Source organism: Tyto alba, unplaced genomic scaffold (assembly GCF_018691265.1).
Source record: "Tyto alba isolate M040663 unplaced genomic scaffold, T.alba_DEE_v4.0 Super-Scaffold_46, whole genome shotgun sequence".
NCBI lineage: Eukaryota > Metazoa > Chordata > Aves > Strigiformes > Tytonidae > Tyto > Tyto alba.
The window spans coordinates 16,355,901-16,371,388 of record NW_024881322.1 but is presented as its reverse complement, the minus strand read 5'-3'; the positions used below and the strand labels follow the sequence as shown (position 1 = coordinate 16,371,388).

Genomic DNA, 15,488 nt, shown 5'->3' with positions numbered 1-15,488 from the left:
GCTATGAAAAACCAGTGCATCAAGGTGTGCCGTGAAATGACCTCGAAGAGGGGTTTAGAAACCGCAGCCTGGCACTAAGTTTCTAAGCCCATATTTAGGAACATAAGTACTTACACTTTGCTAGCAGCAGACAATACTCTGTGGCTCTGTTAGGCTTGGCTGGTTCTCAGAGCAGTTCTCCTCTGATATGTTGTCTCAGCTGTGAAATTAATGTTTATAATCTGAGAGTGTTCCTTTAAAACAGTTTCTATTACACCTGTACATATTTTTAGTGTGCAACTCTGAATGTTGCATGACCAACCTTTTTGCTTTTCAAGTGTCTTTTATAAATCATGGCACGTTGATATACTGTCACATCAATAAATTAAGTTAAGGGACTAACCTAAACAAATGCCAAAATCATTAGCTGTTAATTAACCTTCTGTACTTCTCTCCAAATTGACTTCGGTTTAATTGACGACGTGGGCTCAGTTCACTTGCTCTGTGTTCATACAAACAAACAAAACAAACATGACACAAAATTGAATGAGGGGGAGGGGGATGAGGGAAAGCAAGGAAAAGAATGGAAAAGAGGTGGAAACACATCATCTCCATCACAGAGTACCGGCAGCAAAATATTAACTGTGTGGTTGCAGCAGCAGAACTGGGAAAGGATGGGTGATGCTTGGGACTTCCCTGCACTTCTCTTGCCCCTGGCACTCAGTAAGAATGTCCTGTTGGGCTGGGTGGCAAAAGTTTCAACTTACTAGGGTTTTTTTTTTGGGGGGGGGGGTTGGTGGTAGTGGTGTATTTTTATTTTTTTTAGCAACAACAAAAATCCCCAGTTTCCTAAACAGGCATGATAGCTCATAAAAAAAATACCTGCTATTAAGTTGGCAAGAGGCTCTTGGAGCTACGTTCATTCATGTGTTTTTATTAATAATAGATGTTCTGGTTTTTATCACTCTTCTTTGTTTCCAAAGCACAGACGGGAAGAACGTAGTTCACCTAAGCTTGCTGAAGAGCATGAAAACGACTTCATGTTTCTTCCCTGGCATGATCTGAGTTGAACGTGGCACTTGTTTGGTGTGTATGGCCAAGTGTGGGATTAGCTGCTTGCTTAGGTGCTGGAGTATTTGGTGCAGGAACCTGCTGGGTGCTCGGCCTCTGGGCAATGCGTCAGGGTACGGACCACAGAGGAAGAGATCTGGGCTTACCTGCTCCCGAGGAGGCTTCCATGAGGCTCTGCGTCGCTGCAAGTGTTACTGGGGTGAATGATCTTCAAGATCTGACCTGAATTTGGCTTCGTGGTGGGGACATATTGTTAATGCTTTACTGCATTTCACTCTAACGCAGTGCTGCTGCCTGGCGGTGTGGAGAAGTGCCTGCTGCCCCAGGTGGGATGCTCTTCGGATTGATGGGTTAAAGTACTTCTAAAAAACATTAAAAGAACCTCTATGAGTTTAACCACCCTACTGAATACTTATGGTTGAAAAATATTTGTTAGAAACGTTGTTGAAAGAGTTGAACTTTCACTTGAGAGGCTTTTTTTTCCCCCTTGTTTTACTGCCTCATAAATAAATATTGCTATACTAATGTTCTTCAAATAGTTTAGCATAACCTATTACCTTGAATTTTACCAGAGTTAACATCGTTCCATATATCTAAAGTACTAATCAAAATATTTCTGAAACAGCATTTGCTGTTGAAAAGATACTGTGTTGACAATAAATAGTTTTCCTGCTTCTAAAGGGAGCTTACATAAATTTAAAAAGTTTTTTCTCTTGTTAGAAAAAATGTTATGCTAAAAATATTTTACTTTAACTTGCTAGTGTATATACAATATTAATATGCATAGAGTCAATTTTTATGTACATATATAAATAAAAAGTGCAGAACTTGTTTTTTTGGTTGGTTGGTTGGTTTTGTTTGTTTTTTTTCTTGTGTTGGTTTTTGTTTTTGTTTTTTGTTGTTGTTGTTGTTAAAGACAGTCCCTAGAGATTCCAGTAGATTCGAAAGACTTATCCTACCATAGAAGGGGATATTGGAATGAAAGTAGAAGATCCTGATATAGACGATAATAAAAACCAATATGCTGGTAGATCTACATGAGCTGTGAAAGAATAATTTTCATTTTCTTTCACTTTGAAAGTAATTTGTGAGTGCTAAGCTTGTCTGAATTATGCTGTTTCTTTTGGAAAGGGTCTAAAGTAAAGTTGTTCTTGATCTAGTTCTGTTAAAAATAGTTTAATATATGTACTTTTTATTTTCTTCTGTCAGATGCTTGTCTTAAGTTTAATGACTTGGAAGCTGTGGTAGAAATTGTACATTTAAAAACCACAAGAAATAACATGTTAAAGCTGTATGTTTAAATTCATAGGAAATAGGCTTGCCCAGTGACTATGCTAATAAGAAAAATTTATGTATACGGATGTGCACACAGAGATTCTCACACTTATTTCTCCTTGCTTCTTCCCTCATCCCCTTTTCTAAACTGGGCACTCCTTGAGGGAATTTGCTTTGAATGTACTGCAGGGCTGCTGGGAAGTGGATTTGTGTGCTAATTTCAGCTGGGTTTTAAGTTTGCTGATAACTTTCCTCTTCTGTGATGAGATTTCCTTTTATTAGTTAATGCTGACTTTGCTGCATTTGGACTGCATTCTCCATCGCTCTTTATGAGTAGCAAAGTTACAAGCACCATAAAAGCAGAGAGCATGGAGGAGGAGGAGGTGGAGTAAACAATTTATTTTCATGTCTTTGGGATTACCACATAACTCTCAAATGGCAGAGGAAAGTGGAGTTTAATGGTCACCCTTAAATTAGAGGGAAAAAAAAAAAAACCAACAAACAAACAAAAATAAAATTATTTACTTAGACTTCCTCTGTGTCTGTATTACTGTCTTCCTCGGTTCAGACTAATGATTAAATGATGCCTTTTTATTTTTTCAGATTTGATTAGTAGGAAAGGGATTGAAGTATGTGTTTTTCTACTACATTAACAGTCGCTTGGCAAGAGAGATTCAAGATGAGCTGAATATTAGGGAGTAGAAAGGGAGATTCAGAGACAGCCCTGTGAAAACTAGGAGTACAATAGGTTTTACAGATGGGTAATTTGAAGCTTGCAACATATTTGCGTTTGAATGGGGAGGAGGCGGGAACAGATGAAATTGGCTCAGCCTTTATCCAATCATATCTTGTGATGTGATCCAAACAACTAACTCCATGGTTTAGTTTATCAGAATATATTTGAAGTTTTGGCTAAAGTTTGATTCTGGCAGTTTCCCTGATACTACTGTTTAGCTTTGCACTGAAAAGATACTGAGTGTATCCTTTAGCCTGGTTTCATTTGCTCAGTTTAAGTTGAAAAGCAAAGGAAAGTTTCTCTAAGCAAATTTAGAACAGGTATTTTTATTTTCTAATCATTTTCAATGTTACAATAACTTGCTTGTTTTAAAAGTACTTTAGTTGCCCAACTCTCCTGACCCTAAGGTGCAGTATCACTATAATAAGGTTTAAAGACTAAAAAGAAATAGCTCGATCTGTTGTAATATCTCAGAAACGCTTGTTCTGAAGAAGTGATTTCTGATGCTTCTCGACTTCTGGCTCACGGGGCTATTTATGTAGCCTCGTTATGACACAAATTTAACAGTTCTGTGAGAAAAGCATTTGATTTGAGATAATATTGAGTAAAAGGAGTATATGCTTGCTGGGAAGACTAGGGAATGTGTGCAGAAGGCGCAGCTGAAATAACTGATCTCAGTGGAACACAAATAACAAAAACCTCACTAAAGAAGATACAGTGGATGATGCTAAAGACCACACTTTGATCTTCCTATCGTCAAGGGCATAGCAGCTTTTTGATACAGATGATGTACTCCCACAAATAGAGCTGAGATGAAAGACTTTTTTAATATATATTTTAAAGTGACTCGGTGAAAACAGAGAAATTATGGTTCAGTAGTCTCTTCTTCCTTGCTTGCCCTTCTGAATTTTATTAACATGGCTTTTCAGGCTTGGCAAGTATCTTGGAGATACATGTTTATGGACTTCTCAGCTGTCTTTTCTTTGTTGGTTTGATAAAATTTGGATTTCAGTGCGATAACGGACGGCTCAAAATGTAGGGCTGACGACATAGGTGCATGGGTGGCTCTCGGCAGTGGGATTTTACATAGCTGTAGCTGTGGGGATTCACATCAACTGAAGCTGAAACTTTTCTGTTCTAATGGTAGGAGGACACCTTGGGAACTTGACGCAGCTTACGCGTAGGAGAATGACATTTAACACAGCCCTGCTCGCTTTATGGTGGAGCTCCAGTCCGGTCGGGGCAGGGGCCAAGCTACTACGAACCCCGTCACAGGAACGTTAAAGGTCTGTCGGTCACCCACACGGCACACTCCTGCTCTTACGGCAGTTGTGGTAAAAAGATCTGGTTTTGCTTTTAGGGCTGCTTTGCTATTTGGTAGCTTGCAACTTTAGCTGTTTTTAAATCAGTTCAAGCAACTAGACATAAGGGGAGAAAAAAAAAATATTTTTAAATGACAAAACTACTAAAACCACCGGTTTAATGTTGCCATACAATAGTAAATACAGGAAAAAAACCTACATGGAAATTTAACATGCTTTAGTTCTCCAAGCAACAGAAATATTTCAAGTGTACTGAATATATTGAACGTTTTCAGCAGTGATCCTTTCTTTCTCATTGCACACATTATACTCTACTTTTTCTCGTATGTTGTGATTGCATTCCCCTACATTACCGCAAACATTTCTTTAAGAAAATTCATGCCTTTTAAAACAGAAGCGTTCAGTTTGAAAATGGTTTCTGATTTTACTACTAAATATGTTTTCAAAACAGATTCCCTGAAACTTGTCTATCAAAGGGATATTGCAAGCAATATGTTCCTGTTATGTATACAAAAGCCCATTACTTAAATCCAAGGAAAATGAAATTTTAACAGGCCGTGCAATTCTATCATCTTTTTTAAAAGTTATGAAGACAGTCAAAATCCAAGTTTTAAATAAAATTGGTGCCTGTTTGGACTATAATCACTAACTGGATGTTACGCTTTGTATGAAGTAAAACCGTTTCCAACCTCATTCTTCCCTGCCGGTGTTCCGCCAGATTTTCTTTCCTCCCCTAAAGCCGCTTCACCGTGCAGGTGTGTGAGCAGCTGCCGTGTCTGCCCTGGCTGAGGTTGTATTTTCAGCGTTTGGGCTTGACTTCTGCCTCCCGAGGCGGAGGTGGCGGGGGCACGTCCCGCTCCCTGAGCCGGGCCGCTCGCTGTCTGGGGGAGCCCCGCTGCCCCCCCGTTGCTGTAGCTGCACAGCCTCCTCGGCTCGTGGGCCGGGTACCCCCCGCTGAGCCCTCGCAGGAGCAGACACCTGCCGTCACCCCCTCCAGCTCTCCGCTCCCCTGCGCCCGCGGGAGGCCGCGGCCAGCCCACGGCAAAGCACGCAATCTCAGCGCTTTGGGGTTTTGTTGTTGGTTTTTGCTTTTTTTTTTTTGTTTTTTGTTTGTTTGGGTTTTTTTGTTTTGTTTTGTTTTTTTTTTTTTTTTTGTTTGTTTGTTTTGTTGTTTGTTTTGTTTTGTTTTTTGTTTTTTTTTTGTTTTGTTTTTTTTGTTTTGTTTTGTTTTGTTGTTTTTTTGTTTTTTGGGTTTTTTTTGTTTGTTTTGTTTTTTGTTTTGTTTTGTTTTTTTGGTTTTTTTTTGTTGTGTGTGTTTGTTTTTGTTGTTTTTTTTTTTGTCGTTTTGGTTTTTTGTTTTTTTTGTTTGTTTTGTTTTTGTTTTGTTTTGTTTTTTGTTTTTTTTTGTTGTGTGTGTTTGTTTTTGTTGTTTTTTTTGTCGTTTTGTTTTTTTTGTTTTGTTTTTGTTTTGTTTTGTTTTGTTTTTTGTTTTTTTTTTTTGTTGTGTGTGTTTGTTTTTGTTGGGTTTTTTTGTCATTTTGTTTTTTTTTTTTGTTGTTTTGTTTTTTTTTGTTTTGGTTTGTTTTTTTCTAATCACAGCTCAGGATCTTTGCTGAGCTGGTAAATGAGAAGAGCTCTTGCATGCAGAGAGGTACGAAAGGAGATGGTGAGCTTCTTCCCCAGAGGTTGTATTCTGTTAGATACTGTACAGGCATAAGTAAGAGAGGTGCTGCATTAGGGGCTGGCATTTGCAACCTACAGGTTGCTTCCAGTGGGTATCGTGTGTTTTGTAGATACTCTGTTATCTGTTTTCCCTCTGCTTTGTCTGCCTTGTTTTTATTATGATAGTGCTGGGAGAGGGCCGGCAACGTGCCAGTCACTGTAAGCACAGAAACCCTAGTTCTGTTCTTACTAAATTAAAAAAAAAAAAAAAAAAAAAAAAAAAAGACTGACAAGTGACAAGAGGAAACGATGTAGTAAGGTACCTGCTTGCCAGATGCCCTGCAGTGCCCTGGTACACCTGTTTAACCACCCTGGTTTTTTAGAAGCCACATCTTCTGTGGCTTCTGGGAAGTCCCTGCGTAAGGGCAAATGGGCTGCTGCAAGTGTATTGAGGAGAAATTGAGGTTTTGAGGCTGGGAGAAGAAAGCATGTTCAGCTCAGTTATCTGTTTAGAAAATGGGAAAAGGAAGCAGGGGAAACCTGAGTGTGCTTAGCTGACAGTTTGCCATGTGTTACTGTCGTTAACTACCACCACAGTGTGGTGGTATCAGCCCCGGCGGTGGTGTCAATTAGCAGCTCAGAGTGACTCCGTGTGTTCATGTTCCAAGTTCTTATACTTCTCCCCACAGGAAAACTATGGCTGTGCCTCAGAGAGGCCAACATAAAACCTTCGCTGTAGAAATGGTTTCTGTTGGTTAAAGAAACACAAAAACCCCAATTATGCTCCACCTGCAGCTTTCAGCGGATTCCTTGGTGAGAAGCTGGTTTACCTTGCTCCTTCCAGGCGATGACTGGACACTGTCCAGGAGAAACCAAACCCTCTTTGCTCAGTTTGCTCAGCGGTTCTGCTGATCTGCACCCTCTGCCTGGCTGCAGGCAGTGCAGGCACTCGGCACATGCAGAGTTTGCCCCAGCGCCCAGTTCAAGGCTCTGCACAGTCTTTTCTTACTGTAATGTCAATCTGCTTTGTAAGTGTTCTTTCTTCTTTTTAAACCAAATGAGCACCTCTAGGAGTAGCTTTTGGTACTGGTGGTACGAGCACTGACTTTTCTATCCCTGGCTTATAGCCGTTAGGACAAGACAAGACCTTGTAGGATCTGTTCATAAGCAGGAACAGCCCTCTTCCATCTAATAAAATCATGGCACCGTTGTTCTAGCAGTCTCTGCACTATGAGTTGGCATTTTTCTAGCCTTGTCATTATTTCAACTACTGCTCTTGCCTTGTCAGCCTTTGTAGTAGAAGACTAGTTCTTAATTTCTCCAGCAGTTTCTTTGTAAAATGGCTCAGTGCTGTAGCAGAAAATGGCTTTTTTGTGTCAGCAGTAACTGAAGGCTAATATTTCAGGCATGAAGGAGTAGAAGGGAGAGACTCCTTGACAGCAGGCTGAAAACCCTCCTGAAAAAAACCCTTCTCAGGGAGATATCAGCCTCTGCAATTTCCACGCAGTGTGGGAGGAAACACGTTATAGAATCCTAAAGGACCTGAAGAAGGTTGGAAATGGTGCTCCTTGATGCCAGCCTCTGGCTGAAATGGCACACAAGTGAAGAGCAGAACAAAGAGGCTTTCTGGCCCTTGGCTTGTGCTGGGTGTTACCCAGCTGGCACTGCTCCCTAGCGGGTGCAATATCCATAACCTGGGATGGCTGGACACTAGAGTGACAGAAATTGAAGTATGAATTTATCCCTAAAAGGGGCACTGCAAGAACTTAAAGGCACCATTTGGGTAGTTCCCAGCTGTTCTCAGGGGAATCAACAACGAGCCTTGCTCCGGAGGTGTTCAACTAGGTGCTGCATGGAGTTCTGTTTGCACTGAATAGCAGTAATCTCTTTAATGTGTGGAAAAGGACTGAGCACTCAGTAAGTAGATGGAAACTACACATAAAGAATGCCGTTATGCAAGCTGTTACCTCCATAGTAAGAGAGTTTCCATACTTTTTTTTTTTTTTTTAAAGCAGGTGTATACTAGCAATCTGATGTTTGATCATGTTTGCAAACAAAACACTTAGCACAAAAAGCGTGCATAGCTACCAGCTGTCAAGAATTTCCATGTTCTTACCACATACCACAAAGCATCTTTGCCTGCTTCTATTCTTGTCTGTGTCCCAATAATTTACTAATTGCTGTATCTCTGCCTTACAGTGACACCTGCTGCCATGGGCAGACTTGACAGAAAACTAGTTCATAGCTCAAAGGTGTAATTTTCCGCCCCCCAACTGAGTGCTAGTAGCTTTTCTAGAATATATTCAAGTTCCCAATCTTCTTCCTGAATCTGGTGTTATCGCTAAAGAAAAAAAATGCCCCTCAGGCCAGCTGTTGGAACTGACATGGTGTAAATGTCCCAAACTTGATGCCCAGGCTGCTTTTTGCACCACCTAGATGATAATTTATTCTCTTTTTATCAAAGTTCCCTCACTCTGCAGGTGCAGCGTGAGGAAGTGTATCAGTCAGCTTCAGATGCACTATAAATTACACATCATTCAGCGAAGGGCAGATTAGCATGTATGTTTGGAAATGTGTAAACTTTGGGTTGAATGGAAGTAGTTATGTGGCTAAAACCTAGACTTTGCCAAAGAACCAGTTTTTGTTAACCACGGTCTTGATCCGTTAGTGGCTTGATTCCAGGCCTGTCTCTGATAACCTCCCTAATTCACATCTGGAACTGTCAGCAGCTTGTACCAGAGGCAGATTTGACCAGGTAAGGTGACTCCCCTCTCTTCCCTTCTTCCCCTTTTAGATCCCTGTTAGAGCTCATTTCTTCCATGCCCTAGCAAGAAATCAGTGCGTTAGGAGGAAGTTCAAGGTAACTCACCAGTGTGAAAGGTGAATGGAAGCCAGTGATCCCACTGCTTAAACTGAAACACGAAAGTTAGGATGAGGCTGAGTGCTCTGGAAAGTGATGTCGCTAAAGTTCAGTTGTGTTTGAATATAAACATAACTCTAATTCTCCATTTCTCCCTCCCTCCACGCTGCGTTGGGCCTCACTCTCTCCGGGTGCAGGCAGCCAAATGCAAAGACTGATCAAGGGAGATCCCGGAAGGGGGATGCTTGAGTTTTGTTCAGAAAGACATGGATCTATTAGGTACAGTCTTTTGTTCTTTCCTCAGGCAGATTTTCCAATAGTTTGGTCAAGGATTGAGCAAGAGTAATTGTACTGGACATACTAACTTTAGTATATGGGCTCACCGCTATGCCGCAAATCAAATGAGTTTGTGCAAAAAAATTAGCAGAATTGCTGCTGGCTAGGAATTGAAAGTACACCAGGAGAGAAACTTTAGTGATATCCTTTTAGATGAGAGATTTTGTTAGTTTATAGTTCAGTGAAATGTATTTTCCACTGTCAAAATAGATAACTTATTTCAGTAATAGAAAAATAACATTGTTTTTTCCAGCATGAAAGTAATCCCAGCAGGGAAACACATGCTGTACCATGCTAATACAATTCTGCTTTAATACAAAGTAGAAACCTAATATCATTCCTGAGATGTTACTATTGCATTATCAAAAATGAATTTCAGCAAGAGCAAAATGACTGATGTTCTAAACAATATTATTAAAGTTTGCAGCAGGTCTCTTACAGACTGCAATAATAATTTAAATGTTAGCTTTAATTATTTGTGAGTTTTTTTATTTTCCTGTACAGTTACTTTTAATTATTGCCTTTTATAAAGGCATTTATTTCTTAGTATTATTTTCTTTAACAGAACAGTGGTTTGGTGGTTCTCTTCTTTTAGTTTTATTTTTTTCCAAATGCATATTACAGCATTTTATTGCCAAATGGGTGATGTCATTCCTCAAGAGGAGAGACTGGGAGTGCCCTGGCAAATTAAGCTGTGTCAGGAAGCAAACATTTCTTTAAACTCTGCTTGTTCTTAACGTTATATGCAAGGAAATGCACCTCTCATGCCTGGGAAGAAGAGAGATATAACTCAGTTTCCTACCTGTCCCCATTCTGTATTATGGAAAGCAGATGGACACCTCTTTGGGGGCACAGGGGTGCCTCCTTCTCCTGCAAAGCCTTTCCCTTCCCTGAGTGGTGGCAGGGGGTATAGGGTCAGCAGTGACTTCTCGCCAAGGGTTGCGGCTGGAAGGAGGCAGCATCTTTGCCCCAGGCATACAGCAGCGCCCCATTCCTGACAATTCCCAACAGGACAGCACACGAGGTTATTGCATATCGAGAGAAACATCATGACCACTTCCCTTTCATTCTTGCTTATTTTATGAGAACATGTCCTCTTTTCTTTGTTTTCTGAATATGTGTTGTGGTTTGAGCTCAGAGGACAACGGAGCACCACACAGCCGTTCACTCCTCCCTTCCCCCCCAGCGATGAGAAGGGACAGATGAGCCAGGCTTGGGATCTGAGATAAGACAGGGAGGGGCAGATCACCCATTATGGTCACGAGCAAAAGGCAGACTCGTTAAGGGAAGAAAAAGAGAACATAAATTTATTACAGACACAACAATATTTAACAGACAGGGTAGGACAGTGAGAAGCATTGCCACATCTTGAGCACACGTTCCCCCCACCCCTCCCTTCTTCCCGGGCTCAGCTCTGCTCCCGATATCTCTACCTCCTCCCCCAGGGGCGCAGGGGCAGGGAATGGGGGGTGCAGGCAGTGCTGCTGCTTCTTCCATCTTCAGTGGGGGGAGCTTCTGGAACTTCTTCCCCCTGCTTTAATGTGGTCCCCCTCTCATAGCCGACAGTCCTCCACAAACTTTCTCCAACTTGAGTCCCTCCCACGTCTGCAGCATACCCCACACTGCTCTGTTGTGGGTCATCAACTTTCTCCAACTGGATTCCCTCCCACGGCTGCAGCCCTTCCCGAGCTGCTCCGGCATGGGACTCCCCCGCATGCTGCAATCCTCCCAGCGCTGAATTACAGCAGCGGGGCTGCCTTTTCCCATGAGACCCCGGCCTTCTTCGGGCACAGAACCTTGATTATCCGAGCAGGAACAACAGGCCATAAATCAGTGTCTGCTCCCCCGTAGATCTTCATGGGTGGCAGGGGGAGCCTCCCTGCCATCTCACCACAGGATACAGGGGGGTTTCTGCTCCGGCACACCTCCCCCCTCCTTTCTTCCTCCGTTCCTCCACTGACCTTGGTGTTCATGCAGCTGCAGCAACTCCTCCTCACCAGTCCCACTGCTCCTCCCCACGTCCCTTCTTAAATACATTATCGCAGAGGCACAGCTGATTGGCTCAGTTTTGGTGCAGAGGTGGAGCTGACTTGGAGCTGGGGGAGCTTCGAGAAGCTTCTCACAGGGGCCACCCCTATAGCCCCCTCCCCTGCTACCAAAAAACCCCACCACTCACTCAAACCCAGGACAACACGTTTGTACAAAACCCCAGAAAGTCCGTTCTCTTCTGGTGACACGTTCTACTTTGCTCTCACACTTGCTAAATGTTAAGTAAAGTAAAAGAATTGCACAGTTCATAAAGCAGGCCCTGGGATAGGAGGTAGAGGGCTGGGGAGCTGTAGTGGGAGAGTAGGGACACAGTAGGTGAAGAAGAGGAGATGAATCTTTTGGTACATGTGGGAGGAAGAATGAGGCTGGCAGAGGGTATTTGTGTTGCCATGAGTTGATGAGATGATGTGTGCATCTGGAAGCTGGAATAGATGAAATGGCAAAGAGGGGGCTATTAGGGATCAAGACAGTGAAGAGAGAAAGAGCAAAGACATATGGCATTAGGGCCTCTCAAAATATGGCTTAAAAACCATTTTATGCCCCTCCAGATAAGTCTTCTAAAACAGTAGAAGTTAGGAGCAGGGTTGACTACAAGAAGAATTAATCACATAAATGAAAGTTTAACCTACTTCTGTTGTTCACAGCTATTGATTTTGGTTTGCTAAAAGAGCAACAACATCAAGTGTTTCTTAGACAGGAAAGCTAGCTGTTAAACCGAATTTCTGAAACTCTTTTTCTCTGCTGGGGGACTATTGATAGGTTGAACTGTGACTTGATAATACTCAGTTTTACCTGTGCACAAGATAAATGAAGGCACCAGGGTCTCTAGTTCTTTCTTTTCTTTAACCTTCGGTTCATAAAGATGTCAGTTTGATCATTTTTTCTCCTTTCACATAGAAATCATTGCATCTTTAAGCAAAAAAAATCCTCCAAATTACGAAATCCATCAGAAGCTCTGGCGAGTGTTTCAAGCAGGTGGTGAGGCCTTATGCAGGTTAAGCATAGCAACATCAGATCCTTCTCTTCATTGGTAAAACCGTGCTTGTTGCCTTTATGGTACTGTTACCAGAAAGCGGTAATTAATTCACTCTCTAAGTCTCAATTTTGAAGTTTTAGAAAGCAGGCATTCTTTATTACAGCGTCGAGCACACAGGGGAGAGCTCCTCCTCACGTGTATGTGGAGAAGACAAAATCAACAAATATTTATACTACCTCAATCATACGTATTCATTACATTTTTTAGCATATTCATAACTTTTCCAGGAACTCATTAGCATATGTTAATGTCTCTTGCACATGTCTGTTGGAGGCTTCAGGTGGTCATGGGGGGTCTTTAGATGAAGGCTTGTAGTCTTCTTCACTGTGTCCCCCAGTTGACCCTTACTGCTGCACAAACTCAGCCCTGTGGTCACGTATATCTTTTCCTTCAAGGCTGGCCTGGTCTGGTTTTGTTGCTAGTTTGCAGCTTCCTTATCTTTATGTTTCTTTGCACCTGCTACTACAAGGTCAAACCATCTCAAGTAAGATTATTTATGAGTTCCTTATCCTATGGTAATTCTAATTATTCCTCAAAAGATGAGCGTTTATTTGGCCCCATCTGCAGCACAATGATTAAACGGTTAAAACAGCTTAAACTGATCACAATAATTCTATTCCACGAGTACTATTTTCTAAAACTTTTAGTTCACAGGTATCAGTACAGATGTACCACGGTAGTGTCTTGTGACTCAAGGATTCGGAGATGTCTTTCCAGGTTGGTGTGACAGTGAGCGTCACATGTGAAATCACTGCTATTCCAGTTCCGTGCTAGGGAGAACAGTGCCCCGGTGTTGGGTGTTCCAGGCCGAAGGACTGCTCTCTGCCTTGGCAGCCTACTCACGTGTTATCAAACCAAGAGTAAAAGAAATGGTTTTCCTTTCACCAGAGCTCTTAAGAGGGAAGGCTCCTGCTCTAAACGCATGTTGCTGAAGTGGGCTGGTTGAACTTGACCTCGGGTGTCTTAACGCATGACCAACACACATGTTTGGAAGTAAACTAGGAAAAAGTAGTGAGGAAAAAAATATTTTTGGTGCATTGATGAAAGTCTTTCCTTACACACACAAATATTTTTTTGTTGTGGTTTTTTTTTTTGTTTTGTTTTGTTTTGGGTTTCTTTGAGGTGGTGTTTTTCTGACGATTTGTGGAGGTTTTTTTTAACTCTCTTTACTGTTCAAAATTTAAGGCTCTGGTCTGGGAATTCCCCTATATGGACCAAGGGGAGCTAGCAGAAGACCTGGTCATGAATGGATGAGCAGAAGGAGAGAAAACTCTGTATCTGGGGAAGACAGGAGTCCTCTTCCCTGTTTTAACAGGGAGGAAAGAGCCAGGTGAAAAGACTGACTTCTGTATAATTCTTGTGCTTCAAAGCCCAGTAGGTGATAATACTGTAGGCTCCAAGGGCTTAAAAAAGATGAAATGCAGATTAAACAAGTAAAAGGCTTTTTTTAACATTTTACCAGCTCTTCACTAACAATACTGATTTAAGCCAGGCCAAGTGCGGGAACATGCTACTTTAAATGAAAATGTCGTGTACTAATCTGGAATCTCCAGCACATCTGGTAGATAAGGTAGCATGGGACTGGTGCAGTGACTCAAATCACATTTGAACATCCTGTCTTCTAATATTTTCTGTTGCTGATAATGAAGTGTTTATTATGGACAGAGCTTGTAAATTAAATAGAATATTGATATTCTTTTTCACCAACACTTGGCTGATTTAAATAGAGATATATTAGGAGAATTTTTTCTCCCACCCTTGTAAGCCGTGTTTCTATGGAAAATTTAAAAGGGTGGTAATTTCCAATTAATTAGCAACATTGAAAAGGAGCACTTTCTATAGTAAGATTCACAGCTACTGTATAGTTCTTTGTTGTTTTTTTTTTTTTTTTATTGAACCATTTTGATAACAAAGAACAACAATACAATGTGTAGTGTATTACCATTTGAATAAGACTGTGTCTTGGGGTTTTGCTTGTTTGTCTTACTGGCAATATGTTCTTAAAGCAGACTTTCAGAATGAGCTCAGGTGTGCTAAATCGAAGTTTTTATTTATTGAATGCACAGGTTTCAACTACAAGGAGAAAATGGCCCCAAAGAAGCAGCTGGTATTTCTGTCCAATAAAGATTAAATGGTTTTACTTATGATCAAGGGATGGCAAAATGCTTCCATATTAGCATTAATTTCAAAGGGGATATAATACAGTTAGATAGGAAGTATTTTAAACAAAACAAAGAATTCCTACCCAGTTTCCATGAATTTACTTCTGAACTTCAGATTTTAATGTACATTTAAGTCCAGTCTCTCTCCTTCAAAATGAAAAATATGGACCAAAATGAGAGGAAAAAGTTCATTCATTTTGCACTTTTAGGGCTATGTGTCTTTATAACATGCTGAAATATAAGGCCTGATACAGGAATTCAGTAGCGTTTTGATAAAAATAATCTGCAACATACTGATCATCTTTGGAAATTAGATATGACCAAATCTGCTACTAAGAATAGTTTTTGGATAGTCTAGAAGCTTGCAGGTGTTCCTAAAACACGGAGCAGTCCCAAATTTGGGGGCTGGAGTCCCCAGTGAGACTCTACTTTTCCTTTCACTGTAAGCCTTTCTCCCCTCATTAGCTTTGCGTAAAACTGCCGACATAGCATGCACACACAGCTTTTGGGTTTGCATCTACTTTTCCTTTTTGAGGGATGACTTAGATATGGATCATCTCAGGACTTCAGTGAACTAATGGCATCATATTCCTCAGCTGCACTGTCACCTGGAAGGCAGTGTCATAAGTGCATATCCTCAGGAGAACCAGAATATAAAACTTTCAGTGAAAATTCTTGGCAAAATTTTTTCTTTTCTCAGAGGGAGGAATAGAGGACACCTTGAACGCTGATAGAGCCTGGCGGTTTTGCCGTGGGCATGTCGTGGATGATACACAGGTCATATATTTTAAGTGCAGGCTCTGATTCTGTCTTCAGCCTTGCTGTGAGTTGTCGCACAGAAGTTTATTCCCCTCGAGAATATACACTCACTTTTGTTCAGTAAACTCTAGATTGCCTCCTACAAATATTTTGACTTGGAAATTTAATCTTATGGTTCTCCTATAGCTCCATTAAAGAGAGGTTTTAAAATCAGTGCACTTGTTTCTTTGTCACTTTTATG

The 15,488-nt window shown here is 41.2% G+C and overlaps 1 protein-coding gene across 3 annotated transcripts in view; it reads left to right on the top strand.

Moving 5' to 3' along the window:
- TPK1 (thiamin pyrophosphokinase 1) overlaps positions 1-15,488 on the top strand; it is a 327,111-nt gene that overhangs the window by 100,529 nt on the left and 211,094 nt on the right. The gene's annotated exons all lie outside the window — the stretch shown is intronic.